The sequence below is a fragment of the Nicotiana tabacum genome, chromosome 8 (genome assembly GCF_000715075.1).
Source record: "Nicotiana tabacum cultivar K326 chromosome 8, ASM71507v2, whole genome shotgun sequence".
NCBI lineage: Eukaryota > Viridiplantae > Streptophyta > Magnoliopsida > Solanales > Solanaceae > Nicotiana > Nicotiana tabacum.
This window is the reverse complement of record NC_134087.1, coordinates 205729842-205743232: the sequence shown is the minus strand read 5'-3', so window position 1 is coordinate 205743232 and position 13391 is coordinate 205729842. Positions and strand designations below refer to the sequence as shown.

Sequence of the window (13391 nt, the reverse complement as noted above, 5' to 3'; positions counted from 1 at the left end):
ATTAATTGAAGTTTCCTTAGTATGACTATTGAGAAGCAAAAAGTGACAAACATTTTAATTTGGAACAAAAAAAACTATTAACAGTTTAAATATATTTTTGGGACTATTCATATTACTTCCAGCTGGAAATGTGATGGAACAACAGAAAGACCTTTCCACTTTTTGCTTTTAAAATTATTGAGAAATTACCAACTTAATTGTGGCATTAGAAAAAAGAGGTTCTGCCTTTTTCTCTGTGCAGAAACATTCCTATTTTTATCACACATAATTATGGCTTATGCTGCTATTACTTCTCTTATGAACACCATAGACCAATCAATGGAATTGACTGGACTTACTCTGCAATCGTTCAATGAAAAGCTTGACTCCTTGAGATCTATGGAGAAACCTTGTAATATAACAGAGGATATTGAAGCACTGACAAGTTTGGAATCTGAAATCGTAGAGGTAGCATTCAATGCTGAAGATAAGGTTTGTTTAACCAAAAATATGAGTCCTTGGTCAAAGCTAAAAGAGAAATTCGGGTTACTGATAATCAGGAGACAAAAATAAAATACTTTTGAGAACAATGGCAGAAGGTAAATAGATAAGTATTTCAATGAATTCTCAATAGTATTCCGTGTCCTTACAAATGATGATCCTTCTTCCCTTTATAGATCATTCTAGGTAAAGGAATAAAGCCTCAGCTTTAATGATATAATCATGAGCAATAAATGACATTAAATAGGCCGTTACACAATCATTCCTATTAAATACCAACTTTATAACGTATCAGACATTTAATAATGAATTTGGGCTCCTTTCTGTCATCTGATCCTTGCTTTCAATGCCTTCTAATCCGTTGGCTGCAAATAATTTAAATTGGTACGAGACTCGTATCTATACGTCGTCTCGTGCTTATTTAAATTCTTCTTCCCGTGACTGTTTTCACCGTGCCTCTTAGTCAATTGCTGTTCTTTGACCATTCAACTAATCCACGTATCATGCCACATCATTTTTAATATAAATTCAGTTTTTTTCCCAATACAGATAGTCCCCCCACTTTCCATTTTTTTTTATCAATTAAATAATTGGGAAGTGGATCTTCATGTAAAAAGAACTTTTGCCACAATTAATGCTCATGACAGTACTAACGTCTCAGCAGTCTTTTCCATTTAATGCTCTGTCCATGTATCATTTTATAATTGATTCTGCTATTCATTCCTTTCTTCGAGACTTCTTCATTCTCACTATTTACGAAGTGATAGCTGCCTTTATTATAGGCTTTTCATCATTATACTTAAAAAGTTGACGGTTCCCATTTTACACATAACTTTGTCTTCCTTTGTCTTCTTCACTAATCTTCGACACATACCTTCTTCTTGACAATGTCTTCTTCAAACCCTAACCGTAAAAAAGTTCCAATTCTAGATCAGTTCCCCAACGCCCCTATTAGACACAGAAGAGGCGGAGGAAGTAGGCCTCGAACAGGGTTAGAATCTACGCGAGGCGGTTCCTCTGGTTCTTCTTCAAGGAGTTTTGTTCCAAAAGCCCCTTCTTCTAAGAGTAGGGAAATTCTTGATACTTCTCAAGAACCCTCAGTTGATGATATAGTTCCCAGTGATTTGTCTTTTGAAAGTGACAAAACGTCTCTTCAAAAACAAATTAAAAATTTAGAAAGAGCCGATACTTACCCAACATTAGTAACCGAGCTTACAATCCCCACTATAAGAAGAGATTGTAATTGGAAGGATAGTCTTCGAATGTCAATTCCTTCCCCAAATCAAAGAATTTCTTCTTTTAGAAATGGGTATTCTTCTGTTTACACTTACCCCTTCACTTTGGGTTTTAATCCTCCGATTGACCCAGTTATTCTCGATTTTTGTCGTTTCTTTACCATTTGTTTGGCCCAAATTGGTCCATTGGTGTGGAGAACAGTGGCTTGTTTGAGATATTTATCATCCAAGGCCAATGTCAATTTCACCTTTTCTCATCTCATTCATCTATACCATCCCAACTTAATACGCCATGGGGTTTTCACCTTAACTGCAAGGAGCAAAAAAGTTTTGGTAAACCGTGAGGATGACAAAGATCGTGGATGGTATATCCGTTACGTTGCTGTCCGTACAGTGGATTTGATTGGTGAAACAAATATTCCCTTTCCTGAGAAGTGGAATTTTGAACGTAAGTTTTCTCTTATTTACCGTACCTGCTTTTGAGAATTTCAAAAGAATGTTGTTTTTTAACCTCGTCCCTTCTTGGTTTTTTGTAGAAACCATGGGAGATGTGGAACCTATTCCCAACTTTCGTGGTTGGGTAGACTCACTTTTGAAAATTGCTACTAGGGAGCAAAGAACTTGGAAATCAATTTCTTCCTTACATGGCTGGAAAGTCAAAACACATGGTATCCCCTCTTTTACAAAATTTTGTTTTACATGTTAAGCACTTTTTCCTCAACTTTAATCATGTATATCCATTCTTTAATCAGGATTTGGCATTAGAAGAATGACAGCTGAGGTAGCTATGGCCATTCGCATGTCTGCGAATGCTGCTCTGGATTTAGATAAGGCTCGAGCCTTGCTGCCTAAAAGAAAAGCTACAAAGGAAAGTTCTGAAGAAGAAGAGGAGGGTACCTCCCTAATTACCAGGCCAAGGGTCAGGAGACGAATAATAATTGATAATGAAATTGAAAACTCTCCTGCTCGTACCTCCACCACCGAGCCTATTTTGATTCAATCTGATGAGGATGCCGAACCAAGAGATAATAATGAATCAATTCAGCACCTTTTTGACAGTGGTTTCGAGAGTGACGAGCTCGGACCTGTTTTTGACGAAGCTCCTCTTTCCTCACTTGTTCCTCTTTCCTCCATTCCTCTGCCTACCGTAAGTGTTTCTTTACCAGTTTTAACACCTTCCATTTGTTTGCCAATTTCTACTACTCCTATATCTGTTCCCTTGGCTACTTCAACCGCACCTGCTTCTGTTCCGGTGTTGGTTTCGACATCTTTTCCTTCCATTCCTTCTATTCCCTCCGCTGCTCCTCTTTCCCTCTGTTCATCATACAGAGACAGGTTCTAGCAGCGGAAATATGTCAATGAGAAGTGTTACTTTGGAAGTTCCTGCCAATCATAGCCTCCTGAGGAAGACTGGCAGAGCCAATGTTTGGCTCGAACCTCTCATTGGAGATATCGAGAAGAAGAAGATGGAGAGCCATAGCTGCTTAACTTTGATGAACGACGTAGTTCATTCTACTTTGAAGGTATTTCTACCAACAAGTTTTTTTTTTAAAATTATCTTCAATTTCTCATTTCCATGACTTACCTCTGTAGGCTAACCTTATTAGCACGGAACTAATGAGAAGAATTTCCTTACTGGAAAGAAAAGCTCGTGAGTCTGAAAAGTCTATCCACGAGGCTGAGGAAATAGCTAGGGGAGCCCAACTTGAAGCAACCAACTGGAAGGAGCAGTTCGAAAATGCTCAAGGAACTATAGAAGAGTTGCAAGAAGATAAAAACTTCCTAGAGCAGCAAAACCGTGGTTTAACTTCTGAGCTGGCAACAGTCAAAGCTTCTTCAAGCCAATTGAAAAGAGACAAAGAGCTTTTGGAATGCTCTTTGTCATAACAATTATCCAGAGCTAGTGAAGAAGTTAGAGAGCTGAAGGCACTTTTGGCTAAAAAGGAAGAATATGCAGGAGAGTTAGTGCAAAGCTTGACTCAAGCTCAGGCTGACTTACAGACTTCTTCTGTCGAGATTCAAGCCTTGAAGAGTTCTCATGCTTCTCTTGAAGCTTCCCTTGATTCCCATTTAGCTGAAAATCAAATTTTAAAAAACGATTTTGCTATGTGGGAAAAGGAATATGGACTTCTAGAGGAAAATTTTAACATAGAAGTGAGTTGGGCTTTTCTGAAATCTCGTCGTGATGCTTTGACAGAAGCTGCTCAAGAGGGTTTTGACTTGCAGTCTGAACTGGCTAAAGTCATAGATACCATCGAGAAAAGCCAACAGTCTACTGATACTCCTTCTCCTACCCTTGAAGTTCCTGAAAATGTTGCTATTCCAGCTTCAGAGGGTGAAACTTCTACCACCCAGTCTATGGAAGTTGAAGCTTCCGTGACAATCCCCTCAACTGAATGATGGTTTGATCCCTTAGTTTTTTTTAAAGGATTTTTTGGTGAAAGTCCCCAGTTATCATAATGGGGCAATTGTATAAACTTTTATTAAGTAAGTTTCTACTTAGTCTTTTTAATTAGATCAAGAAGTTTGTTAATACTTCAATGTGTTCTACTCTTGCCTTTTCTTTACTTATTTAGGACTTATAGAATAGTTTAGCATTTTTATCCTTTGAAAATGCTTTATGATTCTCCCATGACTTATTGACATGAGGCTTATAAAAGAGGGCCCTTTTATTTTATCGACACTTAATGAAGAAGACGTCTCAACTTCATAATGGTGTTAAAATACGATGAAAGTAATAGGAAAACACACGTTTTGTATGAAACAACTTTGGCAAGTTTTCATTCATAAACTTTTAACAAGTGTTTGACTGTTACATGTATTACAATACATCTACAACTTTTCTCGTAACTGTTTTTCTTGTAACAGATTTGTAAATAACATAAACTAAACAAGGTTTTTTTATAACCTGTTTCAGTACATAGTCATGACCCTATCTTTACATGTTAAGAAGGGTTTGAGAGGTGACTTTGTTTATGAGTTTGAGAGATGACTCTGTTGTTCTCATGAATGCTGAAGACTTCGTAACTTCTTCTCAACACTTGCTTCAGTTTGGCCGACTTTTATTCGATACTCGTATCTGATTCATTTTTTTATAACCTGTTTCAGTACATAGTCATGACCCTATCTTTACACGTTAAGAAGGGTTTGAGAGGTGACTTTGTTTATGAGTTTGAGAGATGACTCTGTTGTTCTCATGAATGCTGAAGACTTCGTAACTTCTTCTCAACACTTGCTTCAGTTTGGCCGACTTTTATTCGATACTCGTATCTGTTTCTTTGCACCTATCTGTGTATAATATGTAGTCCCCCAAGTGTTTGAGCGGTGAAGTATGAAGCCTCGAACACTTGTTTATTTCTTTTTACTTTGGCCCTTTTCCTGAAACAGAAAGATATACGGGACTCGACTATGTGATTATAGATGAAGACTGCCTAACTCGTGTGTATTTCCATCAGATTAATTGTAACCCTGGGCTAGGAATTTAAGCATACTCCATTTTGCCTTGCAGGTTGTGACTCATCATTTGGCACGAGTTAGGATATTTAGCCTAGCATCTAAAATCGTTAGTAAAATATTAAAAAATCAAGAGAAGAATTTTTACATGATGATACCTGACCGTAGGTACTTTCTTAAAAGTAATATCTTTTTAAGTGGACAACATTCCAATGTGAGGGTAAAACTTTACCATCCATTGTTTCCAACTGGTATGCTCCTTTTCCCGCAATGCCACGAACTTTGTATGGTCCTTCCCATGTTGGACTTAGCTTTCCTGAGTTAACAGCTTTTGTAGATTGGAAAACCTTTTTAAGCACGAAGTCCCCAATTTTGAAAAATCTGAGGCGTGCTTTCCTGTTGTAATATCGTTCTATTACTTGCTTTTGTGCTGCCATCCTTATCAAAGCAGCTTCTCTTCTTCCTTCAAGTAAATCTAGGGTAACCCGCATCTCTTCATTATTGGATTCCTCCGTTGCCTGATCGTACCGTGTGCTTGGCTCACCTATTTCAACTGGTATTAAGGCTTCCGTACCATAAACCATCGAAAATGGTGTTTCTCCAGTGCCTGTTTTGGTCGTTGTACGATAAGCCCATAGTACTCCGGGTAACACCTCAGGCCAATTACCTTTTGAACCTTGTAACCTCTTTTTCAAGTTATTGATAATAACTTTGTTAGTTGATTCCGCTTGTCCATTCCCCACTGGATGGTATGGCGTAGATGTTATTCTTTTGATCTGCCAACTTTGAAAAAATTCTGTAACTTGTGCTCCAATGAATTGTGGTCCATTGTCACATACAATCTCCTTTGGTACTCCAAAGCGGCATATTATATTGCGCCATATGAAGTCTTTAACTTCTTTTCTCGTACCTGTTTAAATGCCCCTGCTTCTACCCATTTAGTGAAATAATCTGTAAGTACGAGTAGAAATTTTACCTGACCTTTTGCTTGTGGAAGTGGACCTACGATATCCATTCCCCATTTCATAAAGGGCCAAGGGGCTAAAACAGTATGTAGTAACTCAGCTGGTCTGTGCATATTATTGTCGTACCTTTGACATTTATCACATTTGGACACGAAAATGGTTGCCTCTTCTTCCATCTTAGGCCAATAATATCCTGTGCGAATTAACGTTCTTACCAGTGACCGTCCTCCTGCGTGATTCCCACAATGTCCTTCATGTACTTCTCTCATGACATATTCGGTTTGAGAAGGGCCGAGACACCTTGCTAGTGGTCCGCCGAACATCTTTCGATAAAGATTACCTTGATATAAACAATATCGTGCAGCTCTTTTGCGAAGCGCGTAAGCCTTTTTTTTGTCATTAGGCACGGTTCCGTGCTGTAAAAAGGCAACAATTTCATTTCTCCAATCCCATGTTAGATGATTAAAATTTACCTCGTTTTTGTCAGGTTCGAGAACAGAATGAAATAGATGTATGACTGAAGCATCTGTATTGTTTGCCACGTCTGCTGCGGATGCAAGGTTTGCTAAAGCATCTGCCTCTGCATTCTCATCTCTTGGGACTTGCACTACTTTCCAAGTTTGGAATTGCTTTACTAAATCCCGTACCTTTGCGAGGTATTCTTGCATTCGTGACTCTCTGGCTGTGTAAGTCCCCAGCATCTGATTAACCACGAGTTGAGAATCACTCTTGATTATAATCTGTGTTATGCCGAGTTCTCGTGCCAATTCTAAACCTGCAATTATAGCTTCATATTCTGCTTCATTGTTAGTTATAGAATGACATTTTATAGCCTGTCTAATGGTCTCCCCCGCAGGTGGTACGAGGACTATTCCTAAGCCTGCCTCTTTTACATTAGATGAACCGTCAGTGTATAAAACCCAAGTCCCCGGGTTCGCACCATTAAAAACTAATAATTCTTTCTCTGCTTCTAAATGCATCCCCTGGCTAAAATCAGTCACGAAATCAGCTAGTACTTGAGACTTTATAGCGGTCCTGGGTTGATAAATAACTTCATATTCACTTAGTTCTATAGCCCATTTCGCTAATCTTCCTGAAAGCTCATGTTTATGCAAAATATTTCGAAGCGGAAAAGCAGTAACTACAACAATGGGATGACATTGAAAATAAGGTCTTAACTTTCTAGATGCCATGACCAAAGCTAATGCTAATTTTTCTAACTGTGGGTATCGTGTCTCAGCTTCCAATAAAGACTTACTTACGTAATAAATAGGAGATTGTTTACCTTGGTCCTCGCGGACTAAAACAGCACTTACCGCGACTTCAGATACGACCAGATAAATGAGAAGTTTTTCTCCTACCTTTGGTTTTGCCAACAACGGTGGTTTTGACAAGTAAGTTTTCAAATTTCTAAGGGCTTGCTGACAATCTTCATTCCACTCAAAATGATCCTGCTTTTTAAGTGCAGAGAAAAACTTAAAACACCTTTCTGAGGATTGTCACACCTCCTTTTTCCGCACCCGAGGGGGTGCAAGGGAGTTTTTTCCAATTAAAGGACAATCTAAAGGGGATTTATTTATTTATTTCAGAGTCGCCACTTGGGAGATTTAGGGTGTCCCAAGCCACCAATTTTAATCCCGAATCGAGGAAAAGAATGACTCCATGTTATAGTCTGCGTACCAGAAATCCGGATAAGGAATTCTGTTAACCCGGGAGAAGGTGTTAGGCATTCCCGAGTTCCGTGGTTCTAGCACGGTCGCTCAACTGTTATATTCGGCTTGATTATCTGATTTTATACACGTGTGAACTTATGTGCAAAATTTAACTTTTTACCGCTTTTATAATTATTATTTTAAAAGAATGTGAACATCATTTAAAACACGTCTTTGGACTGCGTCACATGAAATGCACCTATAATCCGGAACACATTTTATTTGATGTTTTGGGATTGGGATTTGGGTCGCATGAAATGCACACCCATGTTTAAGAAAGTAAATTATTAAACACGCGCCTAAAGAGACTATCGCGCTATTATTTTGGGAAAGCCACGAAATTCGCTAAGCGGCCCTCCTGAATTCTAAGTAATTTAAAACAAGTATTTACTGAGGGCCCTGCAATTTGTATTTTTATTCGGCGAGGCTCATCTCATTCTTATTTTTTAAAAGGAATTTGCAACGTCATGGAAATGCATCTCGGGCCACGCCACAATCAATGTGCCCGTGATTAGAGGCGTATTTCGATCCCGTTGAGATTTGGATTTGGGTCACATAAATGTGCACCCGAGTTTAGGGAGATAACATTATTGAAGGCGCGCCTAAAGCAACTAGCGCATTATTATTTTGGGTAGGGCCGTGAAATTTGCTAAACGGCCCGTCCCGGAATCTAAGTATTTAATGCATATATTTTTGTGAGGGTTCCGCAATCTGTACATTTTTTATTTTTGGTGAAGCTTGTCCCGTTTTTTTTATTTTATTATTTATTTTTATTTTATATTTTAAAAGGATGCCATTTTTACGCCTTTAACAATACTAAACCTTACGGCTTATTTACAACTACAATCTCATAACTTGTCAAGATTTAATAAAAGAAGTTAAGCGAATGAGTGTTTCGGGCGTAGTAACAACATGTACTAATACTAATTTTGTCCAAATAAACTGAGACAATGAAGGGACGAACGAATCAACGTCAAACTGTGTCTTAGGACTACTAATACAACTAAATCAAATGACATCAAGTAAACAATAATAACATCACACAAAAATGAACTAAAATGCATACGGTGAAACATAAGCAGAAAATTATCATACCAATTTCTATATTGCATCTTCGAACATTTAATGTAAAGTTTCTTTATCTAATACATCGAGGTTTACTAACCTGAATAAACAGAAACGCATAGAGCCATGGACCAAACCTCAACATCGACTTCGACGGATAACCTCGAACGGGAAACCATAGAGAAGGTCGTCAGAGCTCGGACTGAATAGCTCGCGCCAGAAACTCGAACACGAACGGACCAAAATGAGTCATGACTGCGACTGGTTTTTCCAGGTGGTCATTTGGACGTGAGGGGGCTGAACGGAAAGCAGCGATGGTCGGATTTACTGGAGGATCGCCGGACTGTTTTTTCCTTTGTTACGACGAAGGAGAAGAAGTCGTCGTGGGCTGGTAGTTCGGATGGTCACTAGACGTGAGGTCGAGGAGCTGGGGTCCGACGTGGGGGGATGGGGGTTTCACGATAGGAGGGTGATGGGGAAGGTGACGGACTGGTGGTTTTCGTGGTGGTTTTGGGTTAGGGTTGGGGGTGGTTTTCGTTTGCTGGATGCAGCAATAGATGCTGCTAGATAGCAGCTGAGGTGTGGGGGGTCGTTTGGCTTGAGGAAGGAGCAACTATGGTGGTTTCACGGAGGTGGGGATGTTCGGAGATGGTAACGATGATGGTGAACATTCGGAGGAGATGGGCGTCGTTTGTGGTGGTGTTCGGACGTGAGGCATGCGGGACAGTGACGACGATGGGACTGTTGGTCGTCGTCTTTGGACAGTGTCGACGGGCCTGTTTGGTTTTTGAAGGAGGTGGTGAGACGGAGAGGGGTTAGCTGGACGGGACGTAAGGAATGGTTGCGACGGAGTTTGAGAGGAGACGGGATGGTTTGGTGGTGGTGTTTGTTGGTGAGAGGATCGTGGGTTTTTTGACGTGAGCCCGGGTCTTTCCTGTTCTTCTTCTCTTGAAGAAGATGATCCACAGTAGTATCCCATTTTTTTTTCAAAAAATCTCCTTTTTCTTCCTTTTTCCAAAAGTCCCCCCATGCTTTGGCCTTGTCCGTGTATTTGATACACAATGCCCAGAAAAATGAGCCCCACGCGTGGTGGGGTTCAAGGTTTGTGTCCCCCACGCATGGTGGGGTTCCCCATGTGTCCTGGACTCGGTTTATTATGGGCTAGGTCCGAAATTAGGCCTAAAACCGGGTAGCTCGAACCCGAATATTATTCTTTTGCCCGGACCCGATTAAGATCACAACGTTGTTCGACTAATCCTATGTAAGCAAAAATAACTACAAAAATAAGACTAATATTTAAACAACACTATATCTTTTTTTTTTAAATATTTTTTCAAGATTTAAAATAGCTACAAAATATTACTAAAACTATTTTTGTAATTTTCGTTTTTATATGTAAAGATAAAATATGAAGTAATATTTTTTGTATTTTTTCAAAATTATAATGACTGCAAACATTAATAGAACTATATTTTTTGTGATTTTCGAATTTATATAAAGTACCAAAATAAAGTACAATTTTTGTATTTTTTCAAGTTTATGAGAAATACATAAACTAAAATTTATATATGTATTTTTGTGATTTTTTCTTTTTGCAACGAAATAAAGTAAAATAGTTAAAATGGCTATATTAGACCCAATTACATATTTATGCTAACAAAATGTGAAAATCCTCGGGGAGGGTCAAAAGTCACGTGCTTACAGCTGCCCCTCTTTGACTGGAAACACGAAGAGTTTTCCGACAAAGAACGACTAGACGTGTTTTTGACCCGATCATTATTTGGAGGGACCACACTAGGGAAAGGAAGGGAATGTGACCGAGCCCTGGTATCTGAGCTGCCTACATATCCTTGGTTATACCGGAATCAGGCCACGTGTAGTTCGGAAATGAGAGAGATGGTAGAGTGTACCGAGGTGTAGAGCCGATCGAGGTGCCGTTCCGTTGAGGTTCCGGTCCGCGGTTCTGTCATTACAACAAAAAATGAAAACTGAAAAAGACTAACTAAGCCTATCAGCTACTAGTTACAAGGATTCCTATCTTTAAGTCTTCTGAAACTTGGTCTTGAGTCTTGAATGGTGCTTCATACAGACTTTGGATTTGAACCTTGATACTTGCTAGTTGTAGGCGCTAGTTCTTGAGCAGACCACATTTGTTCTCCACTTCCATACTTTGGATTCATTTTTTTTCTCTCTTTTTTTTCTAGTTTTTTTTTTTGTGACCAGCCTTTAGTGAATGCTGGGGATTTTTGCTGTAGCCTTCTGCTTCCCGGTGCTGGGGATTTTTATTGCTTCTTGCTGGGGATCCCTGTTGTATTCCTCTGCTTTATTGATTCTAAGTGTGCTCCTTTCTCATATGAGCGGGCTTTTGACTTCAATACTTCAATTGTATTCCCTTATTCTCCAGGTGGGTGCCTGATTTCTATTTCTTTTATCCTTGTTCTCCAGGTGGACGCCTGACTTCTTCCTTCCTTTGTCCTTATTCTCCAGGTGGACGCCTGATTACTTCTTTTCTTTGTCCTTGTTCTCCAGGTGGACGCCTGATTTCTATTTTTCTTTCTATGTCCTTGTTCTCCAGGTGGACGCCTGATTACTTCTTTTCTTTGTCCTTGTTCTCCAGGTGGACGCCTGATTTCTTTCTTTCTTTGTCCTTGTTCTCCAGGTGGACGCCTGATTTCTTTCTTTCGACATACGACAACCTCCATTCACAGGCGGGTCCCTGACAACCAAAACAAACAAAACAAATAAAACAAACAAAATCTCCTAACCCAGTTTGTGCTGGAAAGATTTGTGAGTCGTTAGCAAAATTTACACTACTGATGCAATGATGCTAGCAAATGCGTCTGCTAAAATAAAACCTCAATGACTCAAACTAGGAAGTGTGTCTCCTATGGTCGAATCGGAATGACCTAAACTAGGAAGTGCATCTCCTATTGGTAATGACATGCCTGCATTTATACTGGTGGGCGACCTAGAATATGGAATGAACAGACAAAATGTATTCCCTCATTATGCTGGTGGGCGACCTAGAACTTAAAAGTATTCCCGCATTATACTGGTGGGCGACCTAGAACTTAAATGTATTCCCGCATTTTACTGGTGGGCGACCTAGAACTTAAAAGTATTCCCGCATTATACTGGTGGGCGACCTAGAACTTAAAAGTATTCCCGCATTATACTGGTGGGCGACCTAGAACTTAAAAGTATTCCCGCATTATACTGGTGGGCGACCTAGAACTTAAAAGTATTCCCGCATTATACTGGTGGGCGACCTAGAACTCAAATGTATTCCCGCATTATACTGGTGGGTGACCTAGAACTTAAAAGTATTCCCGCATTTTACTGGTGGGCGACCTAGAACTTAAATGTATTCCCGCATTTTACTGGTGGGCGACCTAGAACTTAAATGTATTCCCGCATTTTACTGGTGGGCGACCTAGAACTTAAATGTATTCCCGCATTTTATTGGTGGGCGACCTAGAACTTAAATGTATTCCCGCATTTTATTGGTGGGCGACCTAGAACTTAAATGTATTCCCGCATTATACTGGTGGGCGACCTAAAACTGAAATGCTTGAAATGTAAAGGCTGAAATGTATTCCTCTGTTCTATGGGCGGGCTCCCAATTTCAATACTTGAAATGAAAAAGACTGAAATGTATTCCTGTCGTTATATAGGTGGGCGCCTGGAGCATGAAATGCAAATACTGAAATGTATTCCTCTCGTTATTCAGGTGGGCGCCTGGGTTTAGGAAAATGACTCCTTTTTTTTCAAACGTTTTTCTTTTTTTCTTTTGTTCTTTTCCTTTTTTTTTGGTATCTTAGGAGAAAGATTCATCAGACTAAGATTTTGATCCTAGGAGAAGGTTCGTCAGACTAGGTCTCTATCTTAGGAGAAAAATTCATCGGACTAAGATTTTGATCCTAGGAGAAGGTTCATCAGACTAGGTCATTTTTGTTTTTTGGTTATCTTAGGAGAAAGATTCATCAGACTAAGATTTTGATCCTAGGAGAAGGTTCGTCAGACTAGGTCTCTATCTTAGGAGAAAAATTCGTCAGACTAAGATTTTGATCCTAGGAGAAGGTTCATCAGACTAGGTCATTTTTTGTTTTTTGGTTATCTTAGGAGAAAGATTCATCAGACTAAGATTTTGATCCTAGGAGAAGGTTCGTCAGACTAGGTCTCTATCTTAGGAGAAAAATTCGTCAGACTAAGATTTTGATCCTAGGAGAAGGTTCATCAGACTAGGTCATTTTTGTTTTTTGGTTATCTTAGGAGAAAGATTCATCAGACTAAGATTTTGATCCTAGGAGAAGGTTCGTCAGACTAGGTCTCTATCTTAGGAGAAAAATTCGTCAGACTAAGATTTTGATCCTAGGAGAAGGTTCATCAGACTAGGTCTCTATCTTAGGAGAAAAATTCGTCAGACTAAGATTTTGATCCTAGGAGAAGGTTCATCAGACTAGGTCTTGTTTTTTTTTATC

The 13391-nt window shown here is 39.3% G+C and overlaps 1 pseudogene; it reads left to right on the top strand.

The window, feature by feature from the left end:
- Positions 1–270: 270 nt before the first annotated feature.
- Positions 271–13391, top strand: part of LOC107831312 (putative late blight resistance protein homolog R1B-16) — a 39155-nt pseudogene continuing 26034 nt past the window's right edge.